Here is an 18,472-nt window from a genome sequence, read left to right on the forward strand (position 1 = left end):
TGATGACATGGTGGTTCGCGGTGGAGCCGATGTTCCTGGACGTTACCTCTCTGGAGGCGGTGAGTGAGGACTTCCCGGTTGCCATGGGGATGCTTTCGTCGATCCAAGGTGCATGGACAAGCACAGGCGGCGACGCGTCTTCCTCTCGTTCGAGATGCCGACGATGCTGGAGCTCAGAAGGACTCCTTTGTATTATCTACTCTTTTCTGGGCTTTTCTGTAAGATCGAACTATCTATGAAATCGTTATCTTCTCGCAAAAAATGTCTGGATGACATGCGGGCCATGGGTTTGATCACCATCCTTTGCCTATGAGCCACAGCCAGTTAAGGAAAGCCCCTAAACATAGGCCTGCCAATAGGCAAAACACGAGCAGGTTTCCAAGAGCATTCTGTTCTGGCCCCTGGACAAAGAAACGAAGGTAACTCAGTAGCTAAGCTAACGTGTCTAGGGTGGAATGATTGTGCAACACAAGCTAAGATAACCTTGTAGGGTCTGGGCGCCTCGGTCAGGACGTAGACCGTCAGGTATCCCTTGCCGAGTCCCAGAATCGATACGAGCACGATCATCCAGGCCTCCCCTCCGTACCTGGCGGCGCAGTAAAACGCCGGGAGGAGCAGGTACCAGCGAGCACCGCGGCCAGCAGTCCCCTCCGGGACGTGACCTTGATGCTCTCCAATAGAGGGACGTATCTCCCGATCATGTCCGAGTCGTTGTAGGTCGTGATCAGCACCAGCGCGTACCTGCGCGCGTTTCCATTCCATCCTTTAGTACAGTATAAGCAAAATCTGGATGCAGGCCAAAATGGGGTGGTGGCTTACCAGGAGCCCAAGCTGTGCGATCCGAGGTCTTCGGCGAGAAATCCCGGGAAGATGGACAACGTCAGCAGGTAGATGTGGAACATGTCCAAGGCGTAGTCCATGTTCAGCATAAGGAGCTGCTTGTTGCTCAAACGTTCGGGGATGGATGGGCGGTCTTCAGCCTGGAACGTACATATGGATCTATCATCTGGCGTTGAGGGGGTTACCGATGGTTTTGGGCGTCTTTGGAGGCCGGCGGCAGCAAGGTCAGCAGCGACCGTCAGAGATCCCTCGGAAGCCGCCTTTGCACGGTAGAATTTCACTATTGGTAGCTTGGGGAAGATGTGTGCGTACAACATGATGCACAGGAGCTCGAAGAAGCATGATGCAATGAAGAACAACACTGCAATATATAGATATGAGCATGAATAAGGAGAAACTCGGAATGAATTGGAGGTTTGATGACATACTAGCTCCCCTGCGAAGGCCGTCTCTGGATTTCTCGAAGGCCACTTTTGTAACCAGCCTCAGGGCCGACGTTATTGCGCTCGATGCAGCCATGCCAGTAGAAAATGACTGGATCCAAACACATTACTGTATATCAATTTACTGTCTCTTATATTCCTCTAAAGAAAATAAAAACAGATACTCCGTAGTCGGTGCAAAAGTCCATGCATATGCATGTGCTGGCACAAGAAATTAATTTGACCTGTATGAACTCCAGGCACATCAAGGACAGGTCCCCGGTCATGGCACCTTCGACGTGAACTTCTGTGACACCGAACACCGCCACAACCATACACACACCGATGAAGGTTGCGATTCCACCTCTTCTCGACATCGCAAGATCCAACTACGGTGCAGGAGAGAGGAATCGATCAGTCAATGTTTAATGGTTCAGAACACTGAGCTTCTGAAAATGTGCTTACAATGATGAGAGCGAGCGAGCCGAGGAAGAAGAGTGAGTACCCCACCAAGTTGCGCACCCTGGTGTTTACTTTCGCCTCATGGTACGCAAACACCACAGCTACCACGAGCACAAACGGTTGATAGGTGAGAGTGATGACTCTGACCGGATGGTAGTTCTCAATTTACAAGTGTCAAAAGTTAGTTCTGTGTGTGCGTGTGTGAAAGGATCGAGAAGAAGTGTCTAGAGAGGGGTGATTAGACCCTCAACAAATAAAGTTGGCAGTTTTTAAGTTTTTCAAGTTGAGGTGGTAGATTAACACAATTTCAAGCATACACAATACAATTCAAGCAAGCATGGAAAGAGTATATGAGCAGCGGAAAGTAAAGCATGCAACTTGCAAGAAAGTAAAGGGATGGGATTGGAGTGTGAAAACGCAATTGGAGACACAGAGATTTTTGGCGTGGTTCCAATAGGTGGTGCTATCATACATCCACATTGGTGGAGACTTCAACCCACGAAGGATAACGGTTGCGTGAGTCCACAGAGGGCTCCACCCATGAAGGGTGCACGAAGAAGCAACCTTGTATATCCATCCATGGCCATCGCCCACGAAGGACGTGCCTCACTAGGGTAGATCTTCACGAAGTAGGCGATCTCCTTGCCCTTACAAACCCCTTGGTTCAACTCCACAATCTTGAGGGAGGCTCCCAAGTGACACCTAACCAATCTAGAAGACACCACTCTCCAAAAGGTAATAGATGGTGTGTTGATGATGAACTCCTTGCTCTTGTGCTTCAAATGATAGTCTCCCCGAAACTCAACTCTCTCACACAGATTTGGCTATGGTGGAAAGATGATTTGAGTGGAAAGCAACTTGGGGAAGGCTAGAGATCAAGATTCTTGTGTTTGGATTGAAATATCTTGGTCTCAAAATATGAGTAGGTGGTTCTCTCTCAGAAAATGAATGCTGGAAGTGTAGGCACGTTCCGATGGCTCTCTTCACGAATGAAGAACGGGTGGAGGGGTACATATAGCCTCCACACAAAATCTAGCTGTTACACACTGATTCCCAAACTCGGTGGGACCGAATCATAAAATTCGGTCAGACCGATTCAGGTCAAAATGTGAACATAGAGTTTTCGGCCGGACCGACAAGGTCAACTCGGTGGGACCAATGTGCAGTGGTTAGGGTAAAACCTCAACTCGGTTTGACCAATTACTCAAACTCGGTGAGACCGATTTTGGTAATAAGCAAACAAAGGATTGGTCGAGCAAACTCGGTGGGACCGGCTGAACAAACTCGGTTAGACAGAAAATGTTACAATACATCACAGAGAATTTGCAAGCCCATCTCGGTGAGACTGATATCCCATCAGTGAGACCGAAGTGACTAAGGTTTGGCAGTGGCTGTATCAGATGAAACTCGGTGGTGCTGGATAGACAAAATTGGTGGGGCTGAGTTTTGACATTTAGGTTTAGGACATATGTGGATATGAGAAAGTGGCTGAGGGTTTTGGAGCATATCACTAAGCACTTTGAGCAAGCAAGCCATTAAGCAACACCTCATCCCCTTTTAATAGTATTTGCTTTCCTATGGACTCAATGTGATCTTGGATCACTAAAATGAAAATGTAGAGTCTTGAGCTTGTTGCCAATAAGTGTCCTTAGCATTTTGAAGGGGTTCCACATCCTCTTGTCCATGTCCATGCCACTCCAATGTTGAACTCTTCTGAAATATACTCGGTAGAAATATTAGTCCAATAAGAGATATGTTGACATAAATTACCAAAATCACCTAGGGAGCACTTGTGCTTTCAATCTCCCCCTTCTTGGTAATTGATGACAACATACATCAAAGCTTTAGATAAAGATGTAAGGAAATATCAAGTAAAGCTTTGGAAAGACATGCAACATGCATTAGCTTCCCCTACATGTATGCAATCATGTGATGATAGATCATAAGAGTATGAGAATGCATAAACATGTCAGAGCAAGCAATGAGTTGCATGTGTCTCGGCTATACGCATCAGGGCAAATGATATAGATACTGGAAATATACCTTCATGTTTATGAATCTCTCTTGAAAAAAAAATGTACCACAACAAGAGATCTTCATGCACATGAGTGTGATGCATATACTTACCTTGTGGTCTTGAGCTAGCTTTGAAGAAGATGTACCTGGGTAAACAAGGTTAGATAACACAAGAACATCTACTCGACAGAGCAAGAACTAAAGAACACAAGAATACCAAGACTTTGGGATGACATGTAGAGTGTGAGTACTAGGTACTCTATTTGGTTATTGACATGTCCCCAAGAATAAACATATGCAATGAATTCCAAAGATTTTCTTCCCTTAGGACGGAGCTCTCTCCCCCTGAATCTGACATTGGATAATGGGAGAAGATAAGGTAATAGAAAATCAGAGCAAACAAGAAAATTAGAGCAAGATAGAAACATAACATGTACTATCATGTCTTTCCCCTCTTGAAGACATGAGACAACTTTCCTATTAAGGATAGGAGCATCAGGAGAAGCTTTTATGAGTGCATTCTCTCTTATGTGACAAGCTTTAATGTGCTCTCTCTCTCCCCCCCCTTTGACATCAATTTCCAAGAAGGAATTTCTGGAGCATGAGTCAAGTAGGTTTGGTCCTTGAGTCACATTACAAAGCCACATGTAATATAGGATGCTGGTAGAGGACAAGTTACAAAGAGTGGAGATGGGACAAATATCCAGGATACAAGTGACATAGATTTTGTTTCAGGACTGAAATCGGTAGCACCAAGTCGTTATTATCGGTGGCACCGAGAAGGTTCGGTTTGGCTAAAAAGATCAATCCGGTGAGACCGAGTTCAATCTAGAGAGTAAATAGTTGTCACCCCAGCTCACTAGGACAAATAAGATCTCACAAGGATATGTAAGGAATTAACTGAAAGATTTGCAATGAATTGGATGCATGGAAATGCAGAAAAGATAAGAAAAGAAATCTAGATGAAGTTTTTTTTTAAAATGGGAACTAGCATGCATGAGACAAATGCAAGAGCACAAAGAAACAACAGAGAACTTCATCTAGAAAAGGTTAGCGACAAAGCCACCTATGTTAGAGTATATTGACTTAGGAGTCAAGTGAGGACACTTGATCATAGGTCATACTCATCGTTTAAGCTCAAAATGGGATTGCCATTTTTCGTCTAAGCATCTTGATGTATTCACATCTTATTGAGTTGCCTTGACCCATGTCTTGGGGTAAAGCTTCTCTAAGATGGAATGACATACCTTGGGTGGTGGTGTTGAACTTGGTCATGTAGTTGAACTTGTGTAGGGTGCTCAACTCGATGTAGATCATCAACAGTTGGGAGCACCACTTGTAGTTGAAGTTCATCTTCCTACATGAGTTAGTCTTGCAAGGTAGAGCACTTGTGCATCCAAAGTGACAACCATGAAATTTCATACCAAGAGAAATTTGATATAAGGAGTTTGTCAAAGGATACATTGAATGGATTCGTGCTTCCTTGTCTTCATCCACCATATTGTAGAGACTTGGAGATGTAGAGATCGCTTAGAATGTGATTGAGTTGCAATCTCATAGAGTTGGGTTTATCCAAGTACCTACAAGGGTTAGATAGGATGCAAGAGTACAAGAATATCCAATACATATGATCATCATCATAAGAGAAAGGTCAAGGATTAGTTATAGTAAGGCTCATGCCTTGCATGCATCCACATGGAGTTTTCTACTCCAAATTTGAAGCATCAATGATGTTCAATTCACCTCTCAACCTGCAAAACACTTTCTCATCAAGTGGTTTAGTGAATATATCCATCAATTGCTTGTCGGTACGAACATGCCGAAGTTTGATATCTCCCTTAGCAACATGATCTCGAATGAAATGATGACGAACTTCAACATGCTTAGTTCGAGAATATTGCACGGGATTATGAGCAATCTTAATAGAACTCCCATGGTTGCAAAGCAATGGAACATGTTTCACATATATCCCATAATCTTTAAGAGTTTGGGTCAGCTAAAGTAATTGAGCACAACATGAACCAGCAGCAATGTCTTCCGCTTCAGCGGTGGATAAGGATACCGAGTTTTGTTTCTTGGAGGACCAAGACACAAGAGATCTACCGAGAAATTGATAGGTACCCGAAGTGGACTTTCTATCAACCTTGTCACTGGCATAATCTGAATCGGAGTAGCCAACAAGACTAAAAGAAGACCTCTTAGGATACCAAATGCCAAAATTTGGTGTATTAATTAAGTATCTCACTATCCTTTTCACAGCCTTAAGATGACATCTTTGGGGGCCGCTTGATATCATGCACACATGCACACACTAAGCATGATATCGGGATGGGAGGCACATAGGTATAACAATGAACCAATCATAGAGCGGTAAACCTTTTGGTCAACCGGTTTGCCATCCTTTGTCGAGTCAAGATGTCCACTAGTAGGCATGGGGGTATTCATACATTTGCATTCTTGCATGTTGAACTTCTTGAATAAGTCCTTGGCATACTTCGTTTGAGAGATAAAGGTTCCCTCCTTAGTTTGCTTGATTTGCAAACCAAGAAAGAACTTGAGTTCACTCATCATAGACATCTCAAACTTCTCCGACATAAGCTTCCAAACTTCTCACTAAAATGAGGGTTAGTTGATCCAAATATGATATCATCAACATAAATTTGGCACACAAATAATTCTCCATTAACCCTTTTAGTAAAGAGTGTAGAATCAATTTTACCAATTTCAAACCCTTTATCAAGAAGAAACTTAGTCAAGCATTTATACCAAGCTCTAGGAGCTTGCTTAAGACCATAAAGAGCTTTGTGAAGTTTGTAAACATGGTCGGGTTTCTTAGGATTAACAAAGCCGGGAGGTTGTTTAACATAAACTTCCTCCTCAATTTCTCCATTAATAAAAGCAGTTTTGATGTCCATTTGATATAAGGTAATGTCATGGTGATTGACATAAGCAAGTAAGATGCGAATGGACTCAAGTCTAGCAACGGGGGCATAAGTCTCACCATAGTCCATACCTTCGACTTGAGTGTAGCCTTGAGCAACGACACGAGCCTTGTTGCGTACAATTTGTCCATCTTCATCTTGCTTGTTTCGAAACACCCATTTGGTTCCAATGACATTGTGCTTCTCATCGGGCTTCTCAACCAGCGTCCACACTTGGTTCCTCTCAAAGTTGTGTAGCTCTTCATGCATGGCATTTATCCAATCTGGATCTTCTAATGCTTCTTCAACCTTCATAGGTTCAATGCTAGAAATGAATAATTAATGTTCACAGAAGTTAGCTAAACGAGATTTTGAGCGAGTAATTCTCCCGGTTTGAATGTCATCAAAGATTTGTTCGACGAGATGATCTCTTGAAACTCTTGCTCGAACTTGTGATAGATTTTGTTTGGGTCGGGGTGGAACATCCTCTTCATTGTCTTGTTCTTCCTCTTGTCTTTCTTCGTTGTTGTTGGCATTGTTGTTCTCCCATGGAGGTGGAGAAGGAGGTCGTCGAGATTCGTCTTGTTGCACATCCTCGTTCTCATCGTCTTGACGTGTTCCACTTGTGGATGCCTCCAAGTCAACTCGTGGTTCACCTTGGCGTGAGGTTGAGGCTTCCACTTGGACAAACGAGGTACTCTCCTTCACCTCCGTTGGGCGAATCTTGCCGATAGAAGAGTCTTGGATTCCTTCCGAATGATCTTTATCACCTATATCAATTGGCAATTGCTCTACTTGCGAGCCATTAGATTCATCAAACTTCACATCTACCGTCTCTTCAACCTTTCGGGTGAAATTATTGTAGACACGGTAAGTGTGAGAGTTTGAGCCATAACCGAGTAGGAAACCTTCATGAGACTTAGGAGCAAATTTCGAATGACGATGCTTATCAAGAATGTAACACTTTGAGTCGAATACCTGAAAGTATCCAACTTGGGGTTTGTTACCGGTGAGGAGCTCGTATGCCGTCTTGCTGAGTAGCTTGTGAAGATATAGACGATTCGTTGCATGACAAGCTGTCTCAACCGCTTCTGCCCAAAAGTGTTTTGGCGTCTTGTACTCATCAAGCATCGTTCTCGCCATTTCGATGAGCGTTTGGTTCTTCCTCTGAACAACTCCATTTTGTTGAGGTGTGTACGTAACCGAGAACTCATGTGAGATCCCTTCTTCATCAAGAAAGGTGTCCACATTGATGTTCTTGAACTCCGTTCCGTTGTCACTGCGAACCTTCTTGATCTTCACTTCAAATTGATTTTGGGCCTTCCTAGCAAAGTTTTTGAAGATCTTCTAGACCTGTGATTTATCATCAAGAAAGAACACCCACGTAAATCTTGAAAAATCATCAACGATGACTAGTCCAAATGAGTTACTACCGAGACTCTTGCAGGCGTTGGGACCGAAAAGATCCATGTGAAGTAGCTCGAGCGGTCTTCTCGTGGTTATGATGTTCTTCACGGGGTGGCTTCCTCCAACTTGTTTTCCTGCTTGGCAAGCGCTGCAAAGTCCATCCTTGTCAAATATGACGTCTTTAACACCAAGGATATGATCACCTTTAATAAGCTTGTCAAGGTTTTGCATGCCCACATGACCTAACCGTCTATGCCACAAGCAGCCTTTGGAAGATTTAGCAATTAAGCAAGTTCTAGGTTGAGCCTTTTTAGTGAAATCAACAATGCATAGATCACCTCTACGTATGCCGATAAAGACCATTTTATGATTATCTCTTCGAAACACTTGGTAATCTATTTCAGTAAATAGGACATTGAATCCAAAGTCAGCTAGTCTAGATACAAAAAGTAGATTATAGCCAAGAGATTCAACAAGCATAACATTTTGTATGGAGTTGTCATGTGAGATGGCCACCTTACCGAGGCCAACCACCTTACCCTTTGAGTTATCACCAAAAGTGACATACTTTCGAGGGTCGTCGTTTTCAGCAAGCTCACGAAACATATCTTTATCTCCAGTAATGTGATCGGTATATCCACTATCAAGGACCCATTCCTTTCCTCCAGCCATGTATCCGCGAAGGTTAGCCATAAGACCAAAGTGTCTCATAGACTCTTCAAGATCAAAGTCATTATCATCATCCTCATCATAGTATCCACGTTCAGCATCATCTTGCAAATGATCATCTCCTAGAGAGAGTGATTCATTAGATATATGATTTTGACAATGTTCATCTCTATGAATTCTAATCACTTCAGAAATAATATTGCTAATGATTCCAACATCTCCTTTGGCACGCATAAGATTGGTAACCTCAAATAAACAATCTCCAAACTTAGGATCATTAGGATTCATCTTATTCAAAGCAATACACTTATATGAAGAATCTCATTTAAGTTTTTCAAGGAATAGCCCGGAAACTGTTCTTCAAGGAATCTCCATATAGTATAAGCACAATCAAGGGTTGGCAAGAGACCAATCAAATTTCTAGGCAAGCCTATAGTGATAAGATTGATAGTCCTAAGATTGCGAATCATGTCAAGAGACTCATCATGGGTAGGATGCAAGGGATCAACAAGGGGTTCACAAGGAGTAGTAATGTACGTGTTCAAGTGATATTCATGAAAAATTCCAAGCATCTCATTTTCCACTCACTAAAGAACTCTCCATAAAGTATAGGCACTCTACGTCTAAGACCTCCCAACGTAGACTCATCCATCATCCTCCAATGGTGATTAAACCAAAGCAATGGAGACCAAAGCTCTGATACCAATTGAAAGGATCAAGAAGAGGTGTCTAGAGGGGGGGGGTGATTAGACCCTCGACAAATAAAGTTGGCAGTTTTTAAGTTTTCCAAGTTGAGGTGGTAGATTAACACAATTTCAAGCATACACAATACAATTCAAGCAAGCATGCAAAGAGTATATGAGCAGCGAAAAGTAAAGCATGCAACTTGCAAGAAACTAAAGGGATGGGATTGGAGTGTGCAAATGCAATTGGAGACACGGAGATTTTTGGCGTGGTTCTGATAGGTGGTGCTATCGTACATCCACGTTGGTGGAGACTTCAACCCACAAAGGGTAAAGGTTGCGCGAGTCCACGGAGGGCTCCATCCACGAAGGGTCCATGAAGAAGCAACCTTATCTATCCCACCATGCCCATCGCCCACGAAGGACTTGCCTCACTAGGGTAGATCTTCACGAAGTAGGCGATCTCCTTGCCCTTACAAACTCCTTGGTTCAACTCCACAATCTTGATGGAGGCTCCGAAGTGACACCTAACCAATCTAGGAGACAGCACTCTCCAAAAGGTAGTAGATGGTATGTTGATGATGAACTCCTTGCTCTTGTACTTCAAATGATAGTCTCCCAAACACTCAACTCTCTCTCATAGATTTGGCTATGGTGGAAAGATGATTTGAGTGGAAAGCAACTTGGGGAAGGCTAGAGATCAAGATTCTTGTGGTTGGATTGGAATATCTTGGTCTCAACACATGAGTAGGTGGTTCTCTCTCAGAAAATGAATGCTGGAAGTGTAGGCACGTTCTGATGGCTCTCTTCACGAAGGAAGAATGGGTGGAGGGGTATATATAGCCTCCTGATACGTCCATTTTGCATCATGCTTTTATATCAATATTTATTGCATTATGGGCTGTTATTACATGTTATGTTACAATACTTATGGCTATTCTCTCTTATTTTACAAGGTTTACATGAAGAGGGAGAATGCCGGCAGCTGGGATTCTGGGCTGAAAAAAGAGCAAATATTGGAGACCTATTCTGCACAGCTCCAAAAGTCCTGAAACTCCATGAAAGTCATTTTTGGAATTAATAATAATTATTGAGCGGAAGAAGTACCAGAGGGGGTCCACACCCTGGCCACGAGGGTGGGGGCGCGCCCTACCCCCCTCGGCGTACCCCCCCAGCCTCGTGGGCCACCTGACAGCCCTCTAGTGCCCATCTTATGCTATATGAAGTCTTTTACCCTGGAAAAAAATCATAAGCAAGCTTACGGGACAAAACTCCGCCGCCACGAGATGAAACCTTGGCGGAACCAATCTAGGGCTCCGGCGGAGCTGTTCTGCCGGGGAAACTTCCCTCCGGAGGGGGAAATCATCACGATCATCATCACCAACGATCCTCTCATCGGGAGGGGGTCAATCTCCATCAACATCTTCACCAGCACCATCTCCTCTCAAACCCTAGTTCCTCTCTTGTGTCCAATCTTTGTACCAAAACCTCAGATTGGTACCTGTGGGTTGCTAGTAGTGTTGATTACTCCTTGTAGTTGATGCTAGTTGGTTTATTTGGTGGAAGATCATATGTTCACATCCTTAATGCATATTAATACCCCTCTAATTATGAACATGAATGTGCTTTGTGAGTAGTTACGTTTGTTCCTGAGGATATGGGAGAAGTCTTGCTATTAGTAGTCATGTGGTATTCGTTCGATATTTTGATGAGATGTATGTTATCTCTCCTCTAGTGGTGTTATGTGAACGTCAACTACATGACACTTCACCATTGTTTGGGCCTAGAGGAAGGCATTGGGAAGTAATAAGTAGATGATGGGTTGCTAGAGTAACAGAAGCTTAAACCCTAGTTTATGCGTTGCTTCGTAAGGGGCTGATTTGGATCCACTTGTTTCATGCTATGGTTAGGTTTACCTTAATACTTCTTTTGTAGTTGCGGATGCTTGCAATAGGGGTTAATCATAAGTGGGATGCTTGTCCAAGAAAGGGCAGTACCCAAGCACCAGTCCACCCACATATCAAATTATCAAAGTAACGAACGCGAATCATATGAGCGCGATGAAAACTAGCTTGACGATAATTCCCATGTGTCCTCGGGAGCGCTTTTCTCTATATAAGAACTTGTACAGGCTTGTCCTTTGATACAAAAAGGATTGCGCCACCTTGCTGCACCTTATTTACTTTCATTGTTTGTTACCCGTTACAAATTACCTTATCACAAAACTATCTGTTACCGATAATGTCAGTGCTTGCAGAGAATACCTTACTGAAAACCGCTTGTCATTTCCTTCTGCTCCTTGTTGGGTTTGACACTCTTACTTATCGAAAGGACTACGATAGATCCCCTAAACTTGTGGGTCATCAAGACTATTTTCTGGCGCTGTTGCCAGGGGGTGAAGCGCCTTTGGTAAGTGGAACTTGGTAAGGAAACATTTATATAGTGTGCTGAAATTTACTGTCACTTGTTACTATGGAAACTAATCCTTTGAGGGGCTTGTTCGGGGTATCTTCACCCCGACCAGTAGAGCAAAGAGTTTCTCCTCTACCTACTAAAAATGTTTACTTTGAAATTCCTTCGGGTATGGTAGAGAAACTGCTAGTTAATCCCTTTACAGGAGATGGAACCTTGCATCCCGATTTACACCTAATCTATGTGGATGAAGTTTGTGGATTATTTAAGCTTGCAGGTATGCCCAATGATGTTATTAAGAAGAAGGTCTTCCCTTTATCTTTGAAGGGACATACATTGACATGGTATAGGCTATGTGATGATATGGGATCATGGGACTACAAATGACTGAAATTGGAATTTCACCAGAAGTTTTATCCTATGCATCTTGTTCATCGTGATCATAATTATATATATAATTTTTGGCCTCGCGAAGGAGAAAGCATCGCTCAAGCTTGGGGGAGGCTTAAGTCAATGTTATATTCATGCCCCAATCATGAGCTCTCAAAAGAAATGATTATTCAAAAAAATTATGCTCGGCTTTCTCTCAATAATCGCTCCATGCTCGATACTTCTTGTGCTGGCTCTTTTATGATGAAGACTATTGAATTCAAATGGGATTTATTGGAAAGAATTAAACGCAGCTCTGAAGATTGGGATATCGACGAAGGTAAGGAGTCAGGTATAACACCTAAGTTTGATTGTTTTAATCTTTTATGGATACCGATGCTTTTCGTGGATTTAACACTAAATATGGACTTGACTTTGAGATAGTAGCTTCTTTCTGTGAATCATTTGCTACTCATGTTGATCTCCCTAAGGAGAAGTGGTTTAAATATAATCCTCCCACTGAAGTAAAAGTAGTTGCACCTATTAAAGTTGAAGAAAAGACTATCACTTATAATGATCCTATTGTTCCTACTACTTATGTTGAGAAACCACCTTTCCCTGTTAGAATAAAGGATCATGCTAAAGCTTCAACTATAGTTCGTAAGAGTAACACTAGAACATATACACCACCTGAGCAAATTAAAGTTGAACCTAGTATTGCTATGGTTAAAGATCTCTTGGCCGATAATATTGATGGGCATGTTATTTACTTCTGTGATGAAGCTGCTAGAATTGCTAGACCCGATGCTAAGAAACAAAGACCTGTTGTAGGCATGCCTGTTATTTTTGTTAAAATAGGAGATCATTGTTATGATGGCTTATGTGATATGGGTGCTAGTGTGAGTGCAATACCACATTCCTTATATGAAGAAATTATGCATGATATCGCACCCGCTGAAATAGAAGATATTAATGTTACTATTAAGCTTGTCAATAGAGATACTATTTCACCAATTGGGATTGTTAGAGATGTTGAAGTCTTGTGTGGGAAAGTTAAATGCCCTGCTGATTTTCTTGTTCTTGGTTCCCACAAGATGATTTTTATCCCATTATATTTGGTAGACCCTTCTTGAACCCTGTTAATGCTAAGATAGATTGTGGAAAGGATGTTGTTACTATTGGTTTAGGGGATATGTCTCATGAGTTTAATTTTGCTAGATTTCGTAGACAACCCCATGATAAAGAATTGCATAGTAAGGATAAAATAATTGGTCTTGCTTCTATTGCCGTGCCTCCTAATGATCTTTTAGAACAATATTTGCTAGACCATGAAAATGATATGTTTATGAATGAAAGAAGGGACATAGATGTAGTATTCTTTAAACAAGGACCTATTTTGAAACACAACTTGCCTATTGAAATCCTAGGGGATCCTCCTCCACCCAAGGGTGATCCCGTGCTTGAGCTCAAACCATTACCTGATACTCTTAAACATGCTTATCTTGATTAAAAGAAGATATATCCTGTTATTATTAGTGCTAACCTTTCTGAGCAGGAAGAGGAAAGATTATTGAAAACTCTGAAGAAGCACCGTGCTGCTATTGGATATACTCTCGATGATCTTAAGGGCATTAGTCCCACTCTATGCCAACACAAAATAAAGTTGGAGGAAGACGCCAAACCAGTTATTGATCACCAACGATGGTTAAATCCTAGGATGAAAGAAGTGGTAAGAAAGGAAATAGTAAAGCTCCTTGAGGCAAGTATAGTTTATCCCATTGCTGATAGTCAGTGGGTAAGTCCTGTCCATTGTGTCCCTAAGAAGGGAGGTATTACTATTGTTCCTAATGATAAAGATGAATTGATCCCGCAAAGAATTATTACAGGTTATAGGATGGTAATTGATTTTCGTAAGTTAAATAAAGCTACTAAAAAAGATCATTACCCTTTACCTTTTATTGATCAAATGCTAGAAAGACAATCCAAACATACACATTTTTGCTTTCTAGATGGTTACTCTGGTTTCTCTCAAATACTTGTGTCAGCAGAGGATCAAGAAAAGACCACTTTTACTTGCCCTTTCGGCACTTTTGCTTATAGACTTATGCCTTTTGGTTTATGTAATGCACATGCTACCTTTCAAAGATGCATGATGGCTATATTATCTGACTTTTGTGAAAAGATTTGTGAGGTATTCATGGATGATTTCTTTGTTTATGGATCCTCTTTTGATGATTGCTTGAGCAACCTTGAACGAGTTTTACAGAGATGCGAAGATACTAGTCTTGTTTTGAATTGGGAGAAGTGCCACTTTATGGTTAATGAAGGCATTGTCTTGGGGCATAAAATTTCTGAAAGAGGTATTGAAGTTGATAAAGCTAAAGTTGATGCTATTGAAAAGATGCCGTGTCCCAAGTACATCAAAGGTATAAGAAGTTTCCTTGGTCATGCCAGTTTTTATAGGAGGTTCATTAAGGACTTTTCTAAAATTTCTAGGCCTCTGACTAATCAATTACAAAAAGATATTCCTTTTGTCTTCAATGATGATTGTGTAGAAGCATTTGAAACACTTGAGAAGGCTTTGATTTCTGCACCTATTGTTCAACCACCTGATTGGAATTTACCCTTTGAAATTATGTGTGATGCTAGTGATTATGCTGTAGGTGATGTTCTAGGACAAAGAGTTGATAAGAAACTAAATGTTATACAATATGCTAGTAAAACTCTAGACACTGCCCAAAGAAATTATGCTACTACTTAAAAGGAATTCTTAGCAGTTGTATTTGCTTGTGATAAGTTCAGACCTTATATTGTTGATTCTAAAGTAACTATTCACATTGATCATGCTGCTATTAAATATCTTATGGAAAAGAAAGATGCTAAACCTAGACTTATTAGATGGGTTCTCCTGCTACAAGAATTTGATTTGCATATTATTGATAGAAAGGGAGCTGAGAACCCCGTTGCAGACAACTTGTCTAGGTTAGAGAATGTTCTTGATGACCCACTACCTATTAATGATAGCTTTCCTGATGAACAATTAGCAGTCATAAATGCTTCTCGTACTGCTTCACGGTATGCTGATTATGCTAATTACATTGTTACTAAATTTATACCACCTAGTTTCACATACCAGCAAAAGAAAAGGTTTTTCTATGATTTAAGACATTACTTCTGGGATGACCCACACCTTTATAAAGAAGGATTAAATGGTGTTATTAGACGTTGTGTACCTGAGCATGAACAGGAACAAATCCTACGCAAGTGTCACTTCGAGGCATATGGAGGACACCACGCTGGAGATAGAACTGCACATAAGGTATTGCAATCCAGTTTTTATTGGCCTACTCTCTTCAAAGATGCCCATAAGTTTGTCTTGTCTTGTGATGAATGTCAAAGAATTGGTAATATTAGTAGACGTCAAGAAATGCCTATGAATTATTCTCTTGTTATTGAACCATTTGATGTTTGGGGCTTTGATTATATGGGACCATTTCCTTCCTCTAATGGGTATACACATATTTTAGTTGTTGTTGATTATGTTACTAAGTGGGTAGAAGCTATTCCAACTAGTAGTGCTGATCATAACACCTCTATTAAGATGCTTAAAGAAATTATTTTTCCGAGGTTTGGAGTCCCTAGATATTTAATGATTGATGGTGGTTCACATTTTATTCATGGTGTTTTTCGTAAAATGCTTGCTAAGTATGATGTTAATCATAGAATTGCATCTCCATATCACCCACAGTCTAGTGGTCAAGTAGAACTGAGTAACAGAGGGCTTAAATTAATTTCACAAAAGACTGTTAATAGATCTAGAAAGAATTGGTCCAAGAAACTTGATGATGCATTATGGGCTTATAGAACTACATATAAGAATCCTATGGGTATGTCTCCATATAAAATGGTTTATGGAAAAGCATGTCACTTACCTCTCGAACTTGAACATAAGGCATATTGGGCTATTAAAGAGCTCAATTATGATTTCAAACTTGCTGGTGAGAAGAGACTATTTGACATTAGCTCACATGATGAATGGAGAACCCAAGCCTATGAGAATGCCAAGCTGTTTAAAGAAAAAGTTAAAAGATGGCATGACAAAAGGATACAAAAGCGTGAGTTTAATGTAGGTGATTATGTGTTGCTTTTCAACTCTCGTTTAAGATTTTTTGCAGGAAAACTTCTCTCTAAATGGGAAGGGCCTTACATTATCGCGGAGGTCTATCTTTCTGGTGCCATAAAAATCAACAACTTCGAAGGCACAAATCCAAAGGTGGTGAACAGTCAAAGAATCAAACATTATATCTCAGGTAATCCTATAAATGTTGAAACTAATGTTGTTGAAACCGTAACACCGGAGGAATACATAAGAGACACTTTCCAGAACGTTTCAGACTCCGAAAAGGAATAGGTATGTGGTACGGTAAGTAAACAGACTCCAAAACAGTTCTAATAGCAATTTTTCTCTGTTTTGGAATATTTAAGAAAATAGGAAAATAAGTAGTCCGGGAAGGACACGAGGCATCCACGAGGGTGGAGGGTGCGCCCTACCCCCTGGGCGCGCCCCCTGCCTCGTGGGCACCTCGTGTGCTCTCTGGACTCCGTTTTCTTGCACGATACTTCTTTTGGTCGGTAAAAATTCATTATATAATCTCCCAAAGGTTTTGACCACCGTATCACGCAAATATCCTCTGTCTTTGTTTCGAGCTGTTTTTCTGACAGATCTTGAGCGCCATGACGTCTTCAAGCGCCCCCAAGGACAAGTTTTTCGAGAGGGTCATCAACCCCTACCTCGCGGAGGTGCTGCATCACCCTCAGACCATTGAGATGCGTGAGGGGGTGCTGCACATCCGCGATGTTGAGGGACCAAGGAGTACCGGAAGCGTGGAGACAAAGCTCGAAACAATGGAACAACAAGTTTTCAAGTGCCAAGGGATGGTGGAACGTGGACTCAACGCCAACCGGATGATGATCGTGGAGTTCACCAACAACCACAAGTTGGATGCCAAGAACATTGGGGAGACCATCTTCAAGCTTCGCAAGAAAATCGAGCACCTCCAATCCTATATCTATGACCTGCAAAACCAAAACTATGAGTATGAATATAGATTCAAGAGGATGAGTTTGGCTGCAGATTTGAGGATCTCGGAGACTCGATCATCCTTCTATGATGGTGGGCCTATGCCTTGGAAGACGGACGACAAGCCTACATCATCAACAACTCCATCATCATCACCTCCGAGGAACTAATCACATGGGTATGGGCACTCCCCTTGGCAACTGCCAAGCTTGGGGGAGGTGCCCCGGTATCGTATCACCATCACACTCCTATCTTTACCGTTTTATTTAGTTTGATCCTTTTGGTAATATCTTGATCTAGTAGAATAAAGCTTTGGTATGATTTAATTTTGAGTTTTGCTTTATGATCCCTTTATGTAACCGAGTCCTGAGCTATATATAATAAAGATTAGTGTTGAGTCAAGGGTTTTGCTATCTTGCTATGATCTTGAGAAAAATAGAAAGAATAAAAAGAAATAAAGAGATCATATTGATCTTATGGAGAGTAATGACTTCACATATAAAGAGTATGATACATAAAAGTTGTTGAGAGTTGACAAACATAGTTTTGGTCATCGTTGCAATTAATAGGAAGTAATAAAGAAGAGAGGTTTTCACATATAAAATTGTGAGCACTCATTAAAGTATGACATGCTAAAGAGTTGATGTTGGACAAGGAAGACAACGTAATGGGTTATGTTTTCTCACATCTTAATTAAAGTATATTGTCATGGATCATCCAACATGTTGAGCTTACCTTTCCCCCTCATGCTAGACAAATTCCTTGCACCAAGTAGAGATACTGCTTGTGCTTCCAAATATCCTTAAACCCAGTTTTGCCATGAGAGTCCACCATATCTACCTATGGATTGAGTAAGATCCATTAAGTAAGTTCTCATGTTGCATGCAATAAAAATTGCTCTCTAAATATGTATGACTTATTAGTGTGGAGAAAATAAGCTTTATACGATCTTGTGATATGGAAGTAATAAAAGCGACGGACTGCATAATAAAGGTTCATATCACAAGTGGCAATATAAAGTGACGTTCTTTTGCATTAAGATTTCGTGCATCCAGCCAAAAAGCACATGACAACCTCTGCTTCCCTCTGTGAAGGGCCTATCTTTTACTTTTTGTCTTATACAAGAGTCATGGTGATCTTCACCTTTCCTTTTTACATTTTATCCTTTGGCAAGCACCTCGTGTTGGAAAG

At 41.4% G+C, this 18,472-nt stretch overlaps 1 pseudogene; it reads right to left on the reverse strand.

Annotated features, from left to right (window-relative positions):
• Window positions 1-293: 293 nt before the first annotated feature.
• LOC119360822 overlaps window positions 294-18,472 on the reverse strand; it is a 35,388-nt pseudogene continuing 17,209 nt past the window's right edge.

The sequence above is a fragment of the Triticum dicoccoides genome, chromosome 2B, assembly GCF_002162155.2.
Source record: "Triticum dicoccoides isolate Atlit2015 ecotype Zavitan chromosome 2B, WEW_v2.0, whole genome shotgun sequence".
Lineage (NCBI taxonomy): Eukaryota > Viridiplantae > Streptophyta > Magnoliopsida > Poales > Poaceae > Triticum > Triticum dicoccoides.